Source organism: Panthera uncia, chromosome B1 (assembly GCF_023721935.1).
Source record: "Panthera uncia isolate 11264 chromosome B1, Puncia_PCG_1.0, whole genome shotgun sequence".
In the NCBI taxonomy this organism is placed as follows: domain Eukaryota; kingdom Metazoa; phylum Chordata; class Mammalia; order Carnivora; family Felidae; genus Panthera; species Panthera uncia.
In genome coordinates, this window is record NC_064811.1 from 140,028,289 (window position 1) to 140,050,593 (window position 22,305).

The following is a 22,305-nucleotide window of genomic DNA, read 5'->3' on the forward strand; positions in this document are numbered from 1 at the left end:
TCTTCCACAATGATTTGAAATATTTTATATTCTTTATCTTTTGTTTAAAAGATTGTATATTAAAATAAGGTGTGAGCTTTGTTTACATCTGGAAAGTAGATCTGGATTTTAAGGAGACATGTTTTTGCTTCCACTGTGTCTTTCTGCATTTCATATTAAATGCATTTGTTTTACACTTTAACAACAACAACAACAACACATCATTCAAAATAAAGAACAAAAAATAAATAAGAGATTCCTGTCTTTTATGCCCAAATCTGAAAATAGAAACCTCTGTGACCTTGGCAAGTCATATGCTTTTCTATATGTCCAGTTCTCCGTAAACTGAGGTCTTTGGACCTCAAGGACCTTTGCAGTACTAATATTGTGACCTATGTTATGTAAGTTCTGTGAAAATGTAAGAATAAGAAGGAACAGCCTAGAGAAGCAGTCTCAACTCCCAAAGCCAAAAATCCAAATAAAATCCATGGTTTGTAAGGCTTGAGTGAGCACATAATTTGTCTCCAAAAAGGAGTTATTTTGAGAGAAGAAAGGGCTGAAATAACAGAATTTTTCAAAATATTTGAATTGATTTTGTTATCGTTACACCCATAATATTGTTAATATTCAAAACTATTTTTAAAAGGATTTCTTTTGAGGAGCACCTGGGTGGCTCAGTCCGTTACATGCTGACTCTTGGTTTGGGCTCAGGTCTCACGGTTGGTGAGTTTGAGTCCCGGATCTGGCTCTACACTGGCAGTGTGGAGCCTGTTTGGGATTCTATTTCCCTCTCTCTCTGCCCCTCCCCCACTCCTCCACTCTCTCTCTCTCTCTCTCTCTCTGTCTCTCTCTGTCTCTCTCTGTCTCAAAATAAATAAATAAACAAAACATTTTTCTTTTGAAACTTAATAAAATTTTGTGAAGTCAAGCAAATAACTTATAAGGATAATTCCAATATTATAAAATAACAAAAGCAGAACATTGTTATTGGTAAATGCTCATATTATAACCATTTTCTTAATGGTTTCTGTCTGTAAATTCCATACCTTTAATTATTTTTCTAAAGAATGTTTTTTTTTAGCGTCAACTTACCATTTTAATTTTCATAAAGTTGCCTTCAAGTACTTCAAAGTTGTTTTCTACAAGTCATACATTTCAAATTTTGACACCTATAATAGATGCTTTTCTGCAGACAACACTAGTTTTAACTGATATACTCTCTGTATGAGTCCAAGATAATATCAGAAGAAGTTCTAGTCAATGGAGGATATTCTCAGTTCTTTCTTTTGATCTTATAATTGATGAATACTTGAGAAAAATTATTTCCATAGCAATTCAGACTGCCTTGTTTGTAAAAATATTTTTACCACATAAGACCCATCAAATACATTGTTTTCTTTTCTCTTATGCCAGTGACAGGTTCATATATTTTATTTTCTGTCTTCTGCTACTAATGTAGTAAAATCCATTGATTGATTCTCAAACACTTAATCCAACTTGCATATTTTTTACATTTGTTTCTTTACATTGAGGTATAGCTGGCACACAATGTAACATTAGTTTTAGGCGTACATCCCGGTGATCTGACAAGTCTATATCTTACGCTGTGCTCACCGCAAGTGTCGATGGCATCTGTCTTCATACCATACTATTACAATACCATTGACTATATTCCCCATGTGGTACCTTTTATACCTGAGATTTACTTGCTTCTAATATAGTATTATTTTGTAGATTGCTTGATTTCCCTTTTATCATTGCCTTTAAGAATTTTTGTTTCTGTGTATGGAAGAATATTGACCTGTAGTTTCCTTGGTTTTAAAATCGTATAGGGTTTTGATATGGATAATGTTTTCCCTCTGTATCGAGTAGGAAATATTTCCTGTCTTCCATTTTCTGAATTAAATGTTATGAAATTTGTGTTTTGACTTACCTATTTGAAAGAATGCACCAATGTCATCATTTGGCCTGGAAGATTTTTAATTTCACATAAAACTTCTTTAGAAACATAAGACTCTTCATGTATTATATTTCTTCTTGTATCCGCTTAAAAAATCTGTGTCTTTTAAAGAATAATTTTCTGTATTTTTTATGATTTCAAAGTTGCTTTCCAATTTGTCATAATGCTATTCCTAATATTCCCTCATTATCTCTTTAATATTTATAACATTTGTTGTGATGTTCTTTCTTTCATTCCTGATATTGACAATATGTGTTTTCTCCCTTCCTTTTTTGTTTTTGCCTTGACTTAATCTGGCTAGATTGCTATTAGTTTTATTGAAATTTTCAAGATATCAGCTTTGGCTTTATTAACATTTTTCTGTCAATTTTCTATTTTATTAATTTTTACTCATCTTTATATCTCTTTCTTTGTTTTAATTTCTCTTAGCCTTGCTTTTTGGTTTACAGTGTTATAGTTCATGAATGCACCTTGTTAATTATGTCCACAAGTATTTCATTTGTGACACTGTTTTAAATGGTAGTGTTACTTTAAATTTATATTTTGTCACTGCTAGTACATAGAAAATACAATTGGTTTTTATATTGGTCTTAAGTTTCACAACCCTAGTAAATTCACTTATTATTTCTACTAGTGTTTAGCACCTTCCTCTCTGTTATTGATTCTTTCTTCTTTATTTCTTCTTTCCTGTCTGTGTGGATTAATTATGTCCACTGTTGACATATAAGCTACATCTCTTTTTAAATTTTTCTAATGTTTTCCAATGTTTCTAATGCATCTAATATTTCTAAATTTCATATTTTAAAACTTACAGGATATTTTTAAGTAGTATAATTTCTTGTTTAATATAAGAAAGTTAAAATAGTATACTTGTATTTTCACCTCTGTCCTTTGTAGATATTGTTTTCATATAGTTTACTTCTACATAGCATATGAAGAAATAAAAATAATAGCGGTGATTTTTTTTTGCTTTTTACAGTCAATTACCTAATTTAAACATTGTATTATGACAATATTTAAACATTAAAAAAGTGAAAAAGTCTACAGTGAATTCCTGTATGCCCATTACCTAGATTCTAACATCAATATTTTACTATATTTGATTTATCACATAATTATTTATCTATTAATTTATCTGTTCATTGAAAAATCGATCTTACTTTCTGATACATTTCAAACTAAATTGCAAACTCCAGGACATTTCCTATTACTTCAGTAGTTCAACATTTGTTTTACAGATATTTTCTTTGAGGTAAATTTACTTAAAATTAATGCACACTGATTAAAGGTACATTTGTTGAAATGCATACATCTGTGTAAGTGATATCTTCATCAAGATATAAAACATTCTCATCACCAGAGAGAACTCTCTCATGTCCATTTCTAGTCCATTCTTGTATCATTGCCCAGATGAATACATTCTTCCAATGATAGCTTAATTTGGCCTTAAACAGGCTTAAACAGATTATTTTTGTATTCTCTTACACAGATAAGTTTTCCTTAAGACTTTGAAAGATATGTCTGATATAACAATGAAACTCTGATTTTTTAATATTTAGGTACATATTTTCCATTTATGGTTCTTTTTATTTCCTTGTCTATATACAAATTTCTACCAGGTAACATTTTCTTTTTTTCCATTCTAAAAAAAATTAATTAACTTCTTTTGTAATTCAGTTTTTCTAATTCTACTGACAAAATGTCTCTCAACTTTTGTTGGCCTAAAAATGTTTTCATTTCATCTTCATTTTTGAATGACTTTTTTGTAGATATAGAATACAAGTGACAGATACTCTTTTTCTTTCAGTATTTTAAAATGTTGATTCATTGCCTTGTGCATTGAATTGTTTTTTTATGAAAAATCAGGAGTGACTCATCTTTTTATTTTAACGTGACATATATTTTTTCCCTTTACCTTGGTTTCTTTAAAAAAATTTTACATTGGTTTTTATCGATTTTACTTTGGTTTTCATGGTGTTTATCCCGCTTGGAATTATTTGAGCTATTTGGATTCATAGGTTTATAGTCTTTAATCAAACTTGGAAAGATTTTTTTGTAATAATATTTATATTTTTATTGTGTCTTAGTCCTCCTGAGAATCAAATTAAACATACACTAGATTGCCTGCCATTGTTTTTCAAGACACTGAGGCTCTGTTTACTTTTTCACTGTCTTTTCTTTCTGTCTGCATAGTTTGTGTTTCAGTTTGCATGGTTTCTCTGTCTGTCTTCAAGTTCACTAATTCTTTTCTTTTGCACTAATATGTCCTTAGACCATTAAATGAATTGTTTATTGCATATAATGTATTTGTCCACTCTAGAGACTCATTTGGTTCTCTTTTAAATCTTTCTAATTTTATTTTCACTATATTCTTAAATGAATATTTATAGAAGATATTTAAAACTTTCACATTAATTCATCTTGAACATTTCTGGGGTCATTTTTATTCAGTGAATTATCTCCTGCTTAATATGTAATAATTTTCTGCTTCTTGATATAGCTCATATATATTATATATATATATGATCAATATATACCTATACATATATATATACAGATAGATAGATATTATTTTTATTCAGATGTGAGATAATATGCTGACTATATCTAATTTCCTTTTTTGAAAAGTATTCTTTTTTACTGCCAAGAAGCTTGAAATCCTTTTTTGAAAGACACTTAGAAGAATGAGGACTGGGAGATTTTCTTTATCACATATTAAAGATTTGAAATATGGGTGCCTGGGTGGCTCAGTTGGCTAAGTGTCCGACTTCTGCTCAGGTCTTGCTCTTGTGGTTCATGAGTCAAGTCCCACATCAGGCTCTGTGCTGACAGCTGGGAGCCTGGAGCCTGCTTCAGATTCCGTGTCTCCCTCTCTCTCTGCCCCTCTCCTGCTCACACTCTGTCTCTCTCTTTCTCAAAAATAAATAAACATTAAAAGAAATTTTTAAAAAGATTTGCTATAAAACTATAGTAGTTAAGACAGTTTGGTCATGGTGCAGGGATGGAAAACAGACCAATAAGACAGAACAGAGCAGCTAGAAACATACAGGTATGAACTTTTGATATATAGCAGAGGTGCCTTAGTGTACTTTATGTAACAGCTTTGTTTAAATATCTCTCCCTTTTGAATCCTATTAGAAAAATAACATTACCAAGGATTATAAAACCTTCAAAATTTATCCTCAGTCTATATGTTCAAGTGAATTCATGCAGTAAATCTATTTGCTCCATCCTTTTAAAATATTGAAAATTCTACCATTTTCTGAATATACCGCTTTATAATTGTATGCCTTTGCAAATGCATACATGCTTTCACACTGTACTTCTCTCTGCTTATATTTCCCTACCTCATTCTTTGTTTACTCCTTCATTCAGTTATATTCATTAAATCATTTTATAAAGAATTCTATTATATACAAGTCACCAGTGATACAATGTAGAGTGCAAACTGACTCTTGCTGCTGAGAAGTGATAATGGAGTATAAGATTCTGAGAACTGAATTAAAGATTATAGAACAACAATAACAGTGTGTCTCTAGTTTGAGTAAATCGGGGAACTGTGTTATCCTTTACTAAGATTATGAGTTATATGAGGAAGCAGTTTGAGGGAAAAAGATTGTGAAATTTATATTAAACATGTTGATCCTGAAGCATACTGGACATTCAGGTACAGATGGTCTGCATGAAGTTAGATTCTCCATATCTGTTTTGCTCACCATTGTATGTTTAGCCACTGCACTTTTCCTGGCACCTGGTGGACCCTCTATAAATATTTATTAAATAAATGGAGAAAGCGATGTGAGATAACATATCTGGCATTCAGCCCAGAGGTCAAGGCTGGTGATAGAGATTTAGTGTTTCTCAGAGTATGAGTCATGGATTCAGCTAAGCCAATATTTGTGTGTCAGGCCACCCAGGGAGAAATATAGACTAAAAAGAACATTGATTTTTTTTTTCTCTTTGTGGAGGATGGTAAGAGCAGAGCTCTGAGATATGAGATATCTTTTAAAAGAAAAATAAGGAAAAAGAAGGCCATGGGGTCAAAGAACCTAGGGGTGGGGAGATCATCAAAGAGGGATAAACAAGAATTAAAAGGCAAAACACTGAAGAGATACTGTTCAACCTTACAGCACAGTTTTCTGTGGATGCTGTGCTGCTGTGTAAAGTTGTACAGGTTGTGCCCTACTGAAGATGGTATTTACCGAGGTACCAATACTGTGTATTGATATTGATATTGATTACCGCTACTTTTCAGCTGACATCAGCAAAGCACCTTCTTTTATTATGAAACTTATTTTGAGGTAAGGCTGTGATGTTTCACTTTACAAAAGACACCACCTAAATATCAGCGGCTCTGATGAAATGAGTAGATGCAAGACTACAGTGTATTGAGAATTGGGTGTTTGTGAAACAACAGGAGTAAATAGTGGAGACAATATAAATAAACTTTAGTGCACAAGAGAGATGGCATATGGATGGGAGGGAAGATTTTGTTGTTGGTTATTTTAAAGGGAGTATGGGACATATGTATTTGCTGAAAAGAAAATGTAGAGGGAGAGATGAAATAGTTGAAAAGGTAGTAGAAATGAAAAAGTGAATTCCTTGTTGTTGTGGGAGAGGAAAGAACCTAAGACCCTAGACAGGAAGGTAAGACCAAGGTATTACTCAGGGTTCTCCATAGAAGTAGAACCAAACGGATGCATGTATGATATGTACATATATTTCTGTTTCTGTATCTCTATCTCTCTGTATCTATCATCTATTTGTTTATCTATCTATCTATCTATCTATCTACCTATCTATCTACCTATCTATCTAATCTGTTGAGAGGGAGAAAGATTTATTTTAGGGAAATGGCTCATGTAATTGTGAAGGTTCAAATCTAAAATGTTTAGAGAAGGCCAGCAGGCTGGAGACCCAGGGAAGAGTTGGAGTCTGAATCCAAATGCACTCTGATGGCAGAATTCCTTCTTTGAGAAAAAATCTTTGTTCCACTAAGGCTTTCAAATGATTGGATTAAGCCACCTTCATTACAGAGGGTAGTCAGCTTTACTCAAAGTTTACACCTTTAAGTGTTAATTTCCACCCAAAGAAGAGGCCATGTTGTGCTTTAAGTCTGCAGGTCATCTGCTGGTGGAATCCTTCGTGCCTATGATAGGTCACTTATTTGTTCTATTCAGCCTTAAATTGATTGGATGAGGCATTATGGAGACATTATGGAGACAAATCTACTTTAAAGTCCACCAATTTAAATGTTAATATCATTGAAAAACACCTTCATAGATATATCTTAAATAATGTTTGACCAAATATTTGGGTCCTCTGGCTCAGCCAAGTCAACACATAAAATTAACCATCACAACTAACAAGGCTAAAATAGATGACAATATCAGGGCATGTGATATGGAAAGGCAGCGGCTACTGTTCTGATTCAATAGATTATCTTTCTATGTGAAGTTGGAGTGAATTAGGAAGTAAGTTAGTAAGAGGTATGAGAAAACAAATGGCAGTTTAAGTGACCATTGAGGCAATATGGGAAAGAGAGCTAAATTATCACAGAAAAGAATTCCTGTGTTGTCCTTGGAGAGATGGGTTTGAATGCTACCGATTCACAAAGTTTTAATGGTCCCATTGTACTCAAAATCCATGTGACTGGTTAGAAGTCCAGTGATCTGAGGTTAAGAAGGCAAAGGTAATGGGCCAAAAAAAGACCAGGAAATTTTTGTAATGGTGAAGGAGTAATGGAAGTTACAGTTCTGACATTTAGGCTGACTTGAGAAGGAAGTGAAGTCAGAAATGGGGTGCTTGTGTTGGGTGTAGTCTTCTAGGAAAGGGTGTCCTTGAGTTTGAAATGTTAGTATCTCGGGGATGGGAGATTTATATATCTCAAAAAAAAGTTTCAAGAAAATGACTCTATGGATTTATTTTTAATCATTAAAAAGTTCCAATATCTTTCATTTGGTAACTTTGCTCTATTCTCTTTGGATACTTAAATCATTCATTTATTAAAACTTCTGACACTATAATGGAATTATTTATCCTATTGTCACCACCACAAATCAAGAATGCTTGGAGTGGTCAGGAGCACAGCACATAGAAGCAGTAGGAAAAGTGTTTACCAATTGAATAGATGAAGGATAAGCAGTTGGTTTGCTCAGTTGGTTTGCATTGACGCACCCATTATAATTGGTAAAATATTGAAATCAAACTATCTTTCAATCCTCTTAGTTATCTCCTTCTACTCTGATCACCTGACCCATCCCTCAGCACACTTAGAATGTCCTGTAATCTAGCAACCAAGGGGACAGAAGGAATGGAAAGTCAATAGGTTGATAAATATTTCAAATGTATCCCCTAGGCAGACAGGTGTATGTATGTATGTATGAATGAATATATATTTTGATGTACAAAAGAATAGAACTCTAGGGTGCTTGGGTGGCTCAGTTGATTAAGCATCCAACTCTTGATTTTGGCTCAGGTCATCATCTGATGGTTGGTGAGATCCAGCCCTGTGTGGGGCTCTGCACTGATAGGGTGGAGCTTACTTGGGATTCTCTCTCTCTCTCTCTCTCTCTCTCTCTCTCAAAATAAATAAACATTTAAAAAAATTAAAAAACATTTTATAGCCAAAAATTTTTGTGAATGAATATTTTCTTGCCTCAGATTTTTTCTAAGGCCTTTATTCAGAAATATAGTAGGTATTTAGTCATTAAACTCCTCAAAAATAATACTTACCATAGAATTGTTCATACTTAGAACACACGCCAAAAGTTAGTTGCATTTCATCCAGTTTGTCTTCCTGGAGGCTTATGACATTGAGCAGAAAAATAAATAAGTAAAAAATAACTCCAGTGCCTCACCTTGGAGGAGGATAGTCTCCACTAGAAATAAAATTATGAAGACAGGTAGTCTTTCAGGCCCAAAGCACTGCTCTAGACTCTCATATTAGAAAGTAAGGTGTCTCAGAATTAGTAAGACAATATATTTAATATCATTAGACTAAGAACACCAAAGATGACTCAGTGAATCTCTTTGGTTTCAGACAAGTGCTTCTCCTTCCTAATAATGAAGCAGCCACCCTAGCTTCTCGTGGTTATTAGAGTTGATTATCTCAGCCTATACATTGGCTCCATCATCTGCCTCATAGTCTACTGACTTGAGGAGCTCAAGTGTCTTATGGTTGAAACTTGAAGTCCAGTGAAATTTTACAGTGATTCCTGGAAGAAAGCTTTCCCGCTGGGAATCAAGTACTGTAATTTAGCAGAGTTTAAGTTTGCAGAATGAGAAAATTTAGATTTTACAAGTAGATCAAAAGAAGTGTTGATGGGAGCAGTCAGTCACCATTATTATAGATGAGAGTAGATTATCATAGATTATTATAGAGTGAGTGTTATAGATCACTCATATGTATACCACTGCATACATCTTATTCTGAAGGACATTCCATGATCTCAAAGAGTGTTGTCCCTAAAATGATGCCTTAGATGAGTCTATAGGAGATATAAAAGTCATTATAGCATTCTATTAGTTCAGCTACTTCTGGTGACTGCCAAATGAGCCTGATAAGCTTATCCCTAAAAAGCCAGAGAATTCTCATGGGCATACACCCATTGTCACACTGCCTTGAAATTAGGGGCACCTGGGTGGCGCAGTCGGTTAAGCGTCCGACTTCAGCCAGGTCACGATCTCGCGGTCCGTGAGTTCGAGACCCGCGTCAGGCTCTGGGCTGATGGCTCGGAGCCTGGAGCCTGTTTCTGATTCTGTGTCTCCCTCTCTCTCTGCCCCTCCCCTGTTCATGCTCTGTCTCTCTCTCTGTCCCAAAAATAAATAAAAAACGTTGAAAAAAAATTAAAAAAAAAAAGAAATTAAATGGGTCCGTTGAACTTAAATGATGATATTATGTGGGACCCCATGTCAGTAGGTCAAGCATTCTATAAGCACATGGACAGCAGTGCTGGAAAGACCAACCCATATCAAGAGTACATATTGAATCTAATAAAGACAAGTTGTTGAGCACCCAGAAGAGAAGGAATCTGCTGAATTGAATTAACATCTAGTGGCTGTCTAGTCTCAATAAATAATGCCACATCAAAGCTTAAGGGTCAGTCTTTGCCACTTTATTCTTTGTTAATTAGCATTTGTGGCAAGTATAACAAATATAACAAGGAGTTCATACCTTGGAAATTTCATTTATTTCTTATAGTTTTAAATAGTACAAACATGTTGAAAATTTGCTTGGTCGTATCAGGAAAAACCATATCTGAATATATGTATTCAGCTATGTAGCATTGGATATATCTATTCCTAGGTATATATTAAACAGAAATGTTTACATTTGTGCAATAAAAGATGTGAAAAAGATTGAAACCACAATTACTTGATAACAGTCATAAAATGGAAGCAATCCAAATTCATCAAGAATAAGATGGATAAATAAATTATAATATATCCCTTCCATGGGATATTACAATACCATGGGATATTACAAGGTAACAAAAATTGAGGTACTACTACATGCTAAAATGTAGGTAGTTTTCTCAAGGAATGAGTTAAGCAAAAGGAACAAATACACAACAATACATACTCTGTGATTCCATTTGTCGAAAGTAAAACAACAGGTAAAACTTACCTATGACGTTGGAAGTCAAGATAACAGTTACCTGATTCATTGCTTTTGGGTAGTGTGTTTACTACAATTTTTTGAGTAATGTGTTTACAGGCGGTATTTACACAAATGTGATCACTAAAAATGTATTAAGCTGGACTATTATGATGTGCGCATTTTTCTGCATCTTCAAGAAAAACATTGCAGGCATACGTCATTTTATTATGCTTTCTTTGCTTTATTGTGCTTTGCAGATATTTTGTTTTTCACAAATAAAAGTTTTGTGACAACGCTGCGTTGCAAAAATCTATCAGCACCGTTTTCCAAGAGCATTTGTTTGGTTTATGTCTCTATATCACATTTTGGTAATTCTCACAATTGTTAAAATTTTTCGATATTATTATGTTTGATATGGTGATCTGTGATCAGTGATCTTTGATGTTATTATTGTAATTGTTTTGGGGTACCACAAACCACACCCATATGACTGAACTTAATGAATAAATGTTGTATGTGTTCTGACTGCTACACCGACCAGCTGTCCCCCCATCTCTCTCTCTTCAGGCCTCCCAATGCCCTGAGACACAACAATATTAAAATTAGGTCAATTAACACCCCTATAATTACCTCTAGTATTATAGTGAAAGAAGATTCACACAACTCTCACCTTGAATCAAAATCTAGAAATGATTAAGTTTAGTGAGGAAGTCCTGTGCAAAGCCAAGATAGGCACAACAGTTTTCTGCTGAGACAGTTAGCTAACTTGTGACTGCAAGGGAAAAATTCTTGAAGGAAATTAAAAGTGTTGCTCCAGTGAGCAAATGGATGATAAGAAAACAAAGCAGTCATATTGCTGATTTGGAGAAGTTTGAGGAGTCTGGATAGAAGACCAAAGCAACCACAACATTCCCTTAAGCCACAGCCTAATCCAGAGCAAGGCCATAACTCTGTTCATTTCCAGGAAGGCTGAGAAAGGGGAGGAAGCTGCAGCAGAAAGGTTGAAGCTAGCAGAGGTCGGTTCATGAGGTTTAAGGGAAGAAGGTGTCTCTATAACAGAAAGTACAAGGTGAAACAGGAAGTTCTGAAATAGAATCTGAAGCAAGTTATTCAGAAGATCTAGCACAGATAAATAATGAATATGGTTACACTAAACAATGGATTTTCAATGTCCATGAAACAACCTTCTTTTGGAAGAAGATGCCATCTAGGATTTTCCTAACCAGAAAGGAGAAGTCAATGCCTGGCTTCAAAACTTCAAAGGACAGCTGACTTTTTTATTAGGGGCTAACGCAGCTGGTGACTTTAAGTTGTAAACAATGCTCATTTACCATTTCAAAAATCCTGGTGTTCTTAAGAATTATGCTAAATCTACTCTGCTTATGTTCTCTAAATGGAAAAACAAAGCCTAGAGGACAGTACATCTGTTTACAACATTGGTTTACTGAATATTTTAAGCCTGTTGAGGCCTACTGCTCAGAAAAAAAATATTTCTTTCAAAATATTACTGCTCATTGATAATGCATTTGATCATCCAGAGCTCTGATTGAGATGAACAATGAGATTCATGTGGTTTTCATGACTGCTAACATAGCATCCATTTTATAGCCCATGGGTCAAGGAATATTTTCAACTTTCAAGTTTTATTATTTAAGGAATACACTTCATAAGGTTATAAGGTGCCATAGATAGTGATTCCTCTGAGGGGCCTGGGCAAAACAAAGTAAGTTGAAAAGTTCTGGAAAGGATTCACTATTCCAGATGCTATTAGTAACTTTTGTGATTCATAAGAAGAGGTCAAAATACCAGCATTAATAGGAGTTTGGAAGGAGTAGATTCCAACCCTCAAGGATGGTTCAAGACTTTAGTGGAGGAAGTAACCACAGTTGTGATGGAAAAAGCCAGAGAACTGGAATTAGAAGTGGAGTTAAAGATGGGACTGGATTACTGGAATCCCATGATCAAACTTGAACAGATGAGGAGGTGCTTCTCATGGATGAGCAAAGAAAGTGGTTTCTTGAGATGGAATCTACTCCTGAAGAAGATGCTGTGGAGATTGTTGAAATGACGACGAAGTATTTAGAATACCATAAAATTAGTTGGCGGGGTTTGAGAGGATTGACTCCAAATTTGAAAGAAGTTCCACTGTGGGTAAAATGCAATCAAACAGCATCTGATGCTAAAGATAAATCATTTGTGAAAGGAAGAGTCAATTGATACAGCAAACTATATTGTCTTATTTTATGAAATTGCCACAGACACCCCAGCCTTCAGTAACTATCATCCTCATCAATCAACAGGCATCAACTGAAGCAAGATCCTTCACCAGCAAAACATACGACTTGCTGAAAGCTGTGAGGATCGTTAATATTTTTCAGCAACAAAACATTTTTATTTATTTATTTTTTATTTTTTTAATGTTTTTTATTTATTTTTGAGACAGAGAGAGACAGAGCATGAACGGGGGAGGGGCAGAGAGAGAGGGAGACACAGAATCGGAAGCAGGCTCCAGGCTCTGAGCCGTCAGCCCAGAGCCCGACGCGGGGCTCGAACTCATGGACCGTGAGATCGTGACCTGAGCCGAAGTCGGACGCTTAACCGACTGAGCCACCTAGGCGCCCCATCAACAAAACATTTTTAAATTAAGGGATATACATTGCTCTTTAAGATCTATTGCTATTGCACACTTCATATATTACAGTATAGTATAAACTTTTACATGCACTGGGAAACCAAAAAATTCATTTGATTCACTTTATTTTGATATTCATCTTATTGCAGTAGTCTAGAACCCAACCCACAGTATCTCTGAGGTATACCTGTACTTGCAAAACATGATTCCGAGAAAACCAGTGGGAACATCATATTCTTTTTAGAAACAAATTCCATCAGAATATCTTAAGGACAGAGCTGTTGTGGTATAAGAAATCTTTGCTTTATGTTGAAATAAATTAAACATTGAATTATTTACAAATAATTGCAGATATTTGAATGTAAGAAAAGGAAAGTCAGCATTGCCCCAAACCTGAGGGGCTCTCATGTTTCTAAGGCCAGTGGTTGTGAGAGCTTCTCGAAGCGTTTTGATTCATGGAAATCTTATTTCCCACAGCTCCCTGTGGATAGAATAAGAACACTAAGGAAAGGGGATGATCATCCTCTCTGAGAGAAGTCCTATGACAGGACCATGCTCTATATCAGTGACATGTGCAAAGAACATGGCCCCAAGGTACCAAGCTGCAGACACCATCCTCTGAGGCAACACTACCCGAAAGTAGGCAGCTCTTCCAAAGACAGCTATCCCGTGCCACCAGACTCTCAGCCTGGATGCCAGAGGGCACATTACCCATTCCGAAGCAATGCATTCCAGTGTGGTTGTGATTACTGTGCTATAGCTCCAAAAAGCCAGCTTCTTTGCACCCTTAAAGCTCAATGACAGAAACAGTTTCTCTAAACATAAGTATACTATATATATAAAGAGAGAAATGGACATATGCAGGATAAACTGGATTCTGATACTAGAAAGTTTTATAGGCATTGCATTGTAAAGGGAAACATCTTAGCTATACATATAATTTCTAGGTTGATGCCAGTAAAAATATGTGATCCCAAAAATTGTTTCATAATTTTTCACTAATTCAAAAGACATTTCTTGAACATTTGGTCAATGAACAAGAAGTGATTTTTGTCCTTAGACAAAAGCCTTATTCATACTTCACAAAACAATCTAAAATTGCAATTAGAGAAAAATCTCTAAACTTCCAGCCATCAGGTTGACATATCTTCAATATACCTATGCCCACCTTCTGGCCTACTATCCTGGAAGAAGTAGGTTTCTTGTGTTTGGGACTAATTCTGCTCATATACTTTCTTTATGTTCTCTTTTTCTTTTTTCTTTCCTTTTCTTTCACTCATTGCCCTATCGGGATTTGAACTGTACTCAACTGTCATCCATTTTACAACCAAATTTTTGACTTCCTACTTATGCGGTTTAAAGAATTTATTAATGGGGGCGCCTGGGTAGCTCAGTCGGTTGGGCGTCCGACTTCGGCTCAGGTCATGATCTCGCGGTCCGTGAGTTCGAGCCCCGCATCAGGCTCTGTGCTGACAGCTCAGAGCCTGGAGCCTGTTTCAGATTCTGTGTCTCCCTCTCTCTCTGACCTTCCCCCATTCATGCTCTGTCTCTCTCTGTCTCAAAAATGAATAAACGTGAAAAAAAATTAAAAAAAAAAAAGAATTTATTAATGTTCTATTACTTAGGCCTGAAGGCTGGACAGTGAGCATGTACCTATTTCTTTTAAAAATTACTACTACTTAAAATTCCTCTTATATGAATTTCATATATATTATACATATGTATGATTTTATATATAACATACTTTATATATATTTATCAGTAATTGTTAGCAATATATCAGTGCACAGGGTTCACATGAATCTATTGCCATGAGCTCACAAAATTTAGCAAGGAATAGAGACAGTTAGACTCATAAATACATAAATTATGAGTTGTGATAAGTTCCAAAATGGAAGGATAACATGGGCGCTTGAGAGTAGATAAAAGGGGACATATGTGAGTTTGGAGAACTGTCTTAAGGACATGATATTAAGGCTAAAACATGATTATAAATTGGTCAGGGAAAGGATGAATGAAGTGAACAGGACAAGAATCTCACTCCTGGCAGGGAGATGAACATGTTCAAAGATCCTGAACATGTGCAAAGAACATGTGCAATGAACCTGACATTTTCCTGAAACAAGGGCTGGAGCAGAGTGAGCAAGGTGAGAGTAGAATAGGGGCCCATAATGAGGCTCCAAGTGGCCAGTGAGCCATATCAGGTAGGGACTTTGGAGGGGACTTTTCGCTTCCTGTTTTACTTTACTTCTTTGTCACTTTTACACCATGACTGTGTTTTGCTAATTGCCCTTCTATCTTTCCCCTCTTTCTCAGGTTCTTCATCTGCTCATCTTGCAAATGTTGTTATCCTTTATCAATGACTTAAAAAATGCTATACAGATTCCCTCTAGGAGTACAGACAGATTTTACAAGGTCATTGGGACATGTATAGTATAGGACCCAAGTTGCATTTTTAAAATTTCCATAGCACTATTACCTAAAATTTTTATTCCTGAGAACTTCCCTCTGAGACAGTGTAAACTTTCATAAGCTTCTTCTTTCCATTCTTTAGAAAGGATGCCATACCTATCATACAGTCTGGATCTTACTATCATGCATTGCCTGGGTGAATAAACCTCTGGTATACTTAGGGAGCCACGATTCAAAGTATTGCTATAGGTGTTCAGAAATGAACGACTCTAATGACCAGGTACTGAACACTTAACAACTTAGTGGTTTCCAATTCTTTTCTTTTATCTTTCAATAGATGGAAGAAGAATGGGATAAAAAGGTGATAGCTAATCATAAAAAATAGTATTTCGTATCAGATCCCTATTCAGATTTTTGAGGTCAAGGGTATCAAAAAGTTGTATGACACTCTTATCATAAAATAATTTTAAATTCCTACCCACTTATCTATATGGACAATGTACCTCAGCAATCACCTCTTATAAAATAAAAATATAAATAAAAATAAAATTTATACAGAACCAAACTTGTTCTAGTCATAGGTATTATTCCATCAAAGATACATGGGGAGAAAAAGCTCGGTGTCTCCTGACCTTGGTTTTCAGCCTAGTGAGCTTCTGTTCTTTCTGCCCTGAATGGCTACAGTATGCAGGATTCAGGTATACCCTTCAGAAGGGTTGAGTTTGGCTTTTTATTTTTTAATTTTTAAAATTTTCACGTATGTATGTATTTATTTATTTTAAAAAATGTTAACGTTTATTCAGTTTTGAAAGAGCGTGAGTAGAGGAGGGGCAGAGAGAGAGGGAGCCACAGAATCCGAAGTAGGCTCCAGGCTCTGAGCTGTCAGCACAGAGCCTGACAGGGGGCTGGAACTCACCAACCATGATATCATGACCTGAGCTGTAGTCGGCTGCTTAACTGACTGAGCCACCCAGGCGCCCCTAATTTTTTTTAAAACGTTTTATTTATTTTTGAGAAAGGGAGAGACAGAGTGCGAGCAGGTGAGGGATAGAGAGGGAGGGAGACACAGAATCCAAAGCAGGCTCCAGGCTCTGAGCTGTCAGCCCAGAGTTCGACATGGGGTTTGAACCCACGAACTGTGAGATCATGACTTGAGCCAAAGTCAGAAGCCCAACTGACTGAGCCACCCATGCACCCCATGGCTTTTTAACTTTTAGCCTTGAATGGCATCATAATCCTGGAAATGCTTTGAGGAAGAGCCTGGTGTGTGTTTGTGTTAGGCTCATTTCCTCTAATGGGATATTTTCTTGTAGGTGCCATGAAACTGGGGGTTTCACACTTCCATTCAGCTTCTGTTCAATACCTAGCTTCATATACCACCTAGAATTCAATAAATATTTCCTGAGGGAAAAGTCATTTCCATATATGTGACTCCTCAAGTTTCCAAAAAATCATGCAAGTCCTGCTAAATATAACTGCTAAAATATGCACTGGTTTTCTTTTCTCCTAGAAAAATCTCTCTGTTGGGCCAAGCTTGATCCTGGGAAATTCTTCTAGGGAATAAAACAGTGATCTATTAACAATGATCTATTAACTCTGAAAGGATCGTGTATTTCTAGAATCAAAGATACATTATCTAAATTAAATAGGAAATGCTAAATTATATATTTATAAAAATGTGCTGTGGGATTTATTGGGGATAATTAAAAAAATTAATATTTATTTTTGAGAGAGAGACAGAGAGACAGAGCAGGGTTCGAACTCACTAACTGTGAAAACATGACCTGAGCCGAAGTCAGATGCTTAACCAACCGAGCCACCCAGGCGCCCCTTGGCGGTAATTTTTTAAGTTTTATTTTATTATTTAATTTGAGAGAGAGAGAGAGAACATGAGCAGGAGAGGGACAGAGAGAGGAGAGAGAGAATACCAAGCAGCCTCCACCTGTCAGCACATAGCCCTATGCAGGGCCAGAACTCATGAACTGGGAGATCATGACCTGCTGAAACTGGGAGACAGACACTTAACCGACTGACCCTCCCAGTTGCCCTGGCGATAATTATTTTTATGGCAAGAGTCTATAATTATTTTTTGAGTGTTCATCACTGAATATATAAGTTAGTGACCATCTGAAAAGTAAAGTCACATTTTAAATGTTGGGATGAGCAAAGTCTGGTGTGGGGAAAGTGTGGTAGGTGAATAGGAAAGTATAATGGTATTTGGACAACAATTTGGAAACGTAAGGTTTGTCTCTGAGGAAAAAAATACTTGTCACCAAAGAAGAAATTTAGCTTTTCTACTTTGTGTAGAATGCCCTTTCACTGAAAAGTACATAATTGTCATTTATTGTGTTCATTGGTGTATACATTTCAAAAGTGGAGATGTTTTTTCTTCCTTTATAAAAAATTCATGTGTGAGAGAATATTAAACGTTCTAAGTTGCATACCACTTACAAAGAAAATAAGACTGAGAATCAAATCATAAATGTATACCAAACACTTTAAAGATCCTCCAAAAGAACATGCAAAAAGCTGTACTTGGCTCATACACAGCAAGAGAGGGAAGGAACATAATATTCATTATTTGGAATAAAATTTTATAGAAATATTCAGAATGGGAACCCAAGAAAGACAGTGATACCTCTAGAGACATCCAAAGTCAAGGATGTTTGCTTTCTGGGTCAAAGAATAACAAAAGTCAGTATCTTTACCTCTCTGGGTTTATATTGCGTTTCCTTTGTCTTTTTCTTTTTTAGGGGAGTGGACATGATGTTGAATAGAGCATGAAACTAACAAATGTCTTAAAGGAAAAGTAAAAATAATAGAAGATTTCTATTTAGCAATAAGCTATCATATTAAATCCTTGACCTTTATCAAAAGAACCTAAATATTGAATTTACTAATAGTTATCTTGCAGTTTTGCGAATATTAGTTTTGCGTGACTTGTTAAAGTAAAGGTCGCATTACACTACTCTAATTATAGTGAACTTTTTTGATGATGCTAATAGCCATCTGGACCCAAAAAGATTTAATACCATTTTGAAATAGCAATGACCATGGAGAAATGAAAGTGGTAAGAAAATTAAATAGGCTCATGGAAACAAAAACCACACACACTCATCCAAAATAGTAAACTCATCAATTTTACCAAATGTAATTTTCAAATACCTGCTTTAAACACGCATATAAAATTAAAATGTATGATTATTTCATTTTCCTCCTCTCTTTCCATTACCTTATATGAATTATATAGGTGCTAAAAATCTGTTGAGCTGCACTGCAGTGTGATCAGATTGATTGCTTTTTTTGTGTGGGAAATCCCAACTTTCAGGGCTTTTGAGCTTCTTCCCTTGGGTTGCTAATTTTAGTGGAGAGAAATTCTCCGATTTCCTGGATGAAGGTTGTAAAATTAATTGCCAAAATTTGGTAGAGCCAAGTGAAAATTTGAGAATGGGAATCTCACTGCTTAGTATATAGACTGTTTACTTAATCCTCTATCAGCTCCGGAGCCACCACTGGCAATGAGCTTGCTGTTGCAGAGTTTAGAGGGAATGGGGTTCAACTTCTCCCAGAAGTGAAATTTTTAATCCTCTGCTAGGATTATGGGAGAGGGAGTTAGCCAGGCATATTGGAAGAGAAAGAAGATCTGGGAGAAAGACAGGCCACACTGCTTTTTCTGGAGTTCCACCTGCCTTTTCTTTTTGGAAGTATCGTGTCTTGAAGATTCTGACTGACACCGTGGGTGATCTCTGTACCAGCCATCTTGCTTCTGGGCTTCCCACGCTGTCAGCATATGTATCAGTGCTCTCTGCTGGTTTATATCAATTGCACCTACTTTTGCCTTCCAAAATATTAGAGTTGTTGTATTCTCCCTGTTTTCTTTGGCCTCATTGGTTGATGACGGATGCACGCTTTAACAATCATTTTGGTTGGGTTTTGGAAGATTGGTTGTAAACACATGTGTGGACCATCAGCATCTTTTAAAATAGGCCCCTTATCCTGTTATAGTGAATGATTATTTTGTTTTCTAAACACCATTTTCTTCTTTTCCTCTACCAGGGTTTTTACCCAACCATGTTGTATTTTCAGGCATACAACTTTGAGGTTGAAATGACTTCACTCTATAGGGTTGTTAATTTGGAGACAACTATGGCATTTATGAATATGAAAAGTAGAATACCATAAGTTTCTTAGACCAATGGCAAAATAGGACCATAGTCTGTGAATTTGAAAGGAATCTACTTTCTGAAAATGAGTTTGTCCTCCCCAGAATGTATTTTCAGAAGCAAATGAAAAATTATGTTTGATTACTGAACATAAATTAGTAGAAATGAGTCATGGCCAATGCACAGGGAAATATGTTATTCAAAGACATGGCAGAATATGTGATTTAGTATAAAATTTGGATGATATGGCAGATGGACTCCAGCAATAAGAATTGTTGGATTATCTAGAGGCACTTCATGGAAATCTCCCTAGTAAAGGGAGAAGAAATACTAATGGTGACGCCTTACTAATGGTACGTTGGTGAAAGTTGAAGTGAAGCCAAAGTAAACTCATGACCAACAATCCAGCAAGAAATGCACCTTTCCAGTGAGGTCGGAGGGAAGGAAGCCGAATTACAAGGCCCTAGTGGGTATTAATAGAAATGGAGGATAGATACTGGAGAAATGTCAGATGTGAAGCCATGTTATCTGGCTCAGGATGCCAGGATACCCTTTCTACTTCATATTTGTGACATTTTCTAGACTCCATTAGTAGCAACGAAGTCTTGGTGGGTAAGATTCTGTTCTCGCTTCAGTAAATGGCCTTTTGCCTTGTGTCTGAGATTCTAGGTCTCTCATTTCATTGTTCACAGGGAGGGTGAGAGATTGAATAAGAGGGTAGAGCAGTGCAAATATGAGCTGCTCAATAAGACTTACTACAATGTTTTGTGGTATCTCCACCAGGGATGGTTTCTAATTCACTGTAAAAAAAAAAATATGGAGAACTCATATGCATGCAAATTACTTAGCATGCTCTCAAATCCCTGAGATGACTTTCTTATTTCCGTGAACCATTGAATATGTTTGAAGATAAAGCACTCCAGTGAAATCAGGCTTTTTACAGTTCTGGGCCCAATAAAAGCAAGTTTTGTGGGAGCAACTTTAGTCCACTAAAGCCAAAGACCTTTCACAACTATTTGTATAAACCTATCTTGTAGATTTCCAGAAAAATTGTAGAATATGAGGTTTTTATCCAAGTATATATAAACTGGATGTGTCTCACATGTTTTAGCCTTCTGATAGGAGAACACTGCTTGTTTCAATTTCCAATCTCAACTAAGTGAAATGGCAAGATGCTTTTAAAACCATTTGCATTGGCTTTTTTCCCTTGATGGTTCATTTATTATTATCTTATCCTAGCTTCTTCTTGACTGGAACTGTGTTAAATGGTGCACTTTATACTGTTTTATTGCATCGTGTATAACACCATCCCAGAAAGAGCATCACAGTCAAAATATAAACAAAAAAATAGATGAGAAATACAGAGATAGAAATGTAACTGAACCAGAATTAGTTTGCTCCTTGGTGAGTCAGGAACTGCACCAGGTGAGTTGTTGTACGAAGAAAACTTTATTTGTAGCCAACAAGGAGAGAACTTGGAATGATTTCCAAAGCCATGACTTCCCACTAGAATGCGAATGGGTATCTTTTGTTTAGGCTTAGGATGAATACTTAGGGAAGCCTTGTCATCGTATGTATAAGGCAGCAGAAGGTCACACATGCACCTTAAGGAAATGTGCCTATGCCTACATTGTATGTTACATAAATGAGGTTGAGGCTCCTTCTTTGACAGAGATTTTGGTATAATAATGAGGTAAACGTAATTGCTGGTCATTCCAGGGGTCACTCCAGAGTCCATCTGCACGGGGTCGAGTCAGGGGTTTAGCTCAAATGGTCTGGGTGCTCTGGGCTAGTGAAAGGTTCTTGTCAGGGCAGTCCCCATCACCTAAGGGGTGATTTGGGGTTTTATTTGCCTGAGTTAAGAGATAAATTGGAAGGAAGAGCTTAAGGAAAAATGTAAAACAAAGGTCAGTGAGTACAAGCAGGTGGGCAGTAAAGGTCAAGTCTTGGAGTCTAGCAGGTGACAGAAACTGACAAAAATATACACAGAAATTGAAGTCATGTGATTCAATCTTAAATATTTGACTTACCACTTACTGGTAATACTGGTAATTACTGGTAAGTAATACCACTTACTTTTGTGGTATTAGTAAGTATTAGTCAAGACACTAACACTTTGAATCTTACCTTTCCATGAATGTAAAATGTCAACATTTATGGCCATCCGTATGGGTTATTGCAAAGATTAAGTTAGATAATGCCACTTAAAAGCAATTAGTTTTCAATGACTTCAGAACAGTCAATGTATAAATGCTAATAACTCCTTACATTAGTTTTGATCTGGGATGATTTTCATAATCCAATTTTTATTTTCCCATTAATTACTTTTATTTACCTTAGTAATTTCTACTCCAAGAAGCTGGTTTTTCTAAAACTGACAATGTGGGAACAAAATAAAAAAAAAATAGGTATGTTTGTCTACTTCCAGTTAAGAAATAAACACTATTTAATCAGATGTAATTTATTTGAACTGTTGTACACCGTAGTCTTTGACTGATTTATTCTATGTAACATTATTTCCTAAAATATACAGGCAATATAATGAAAAAGATCACAT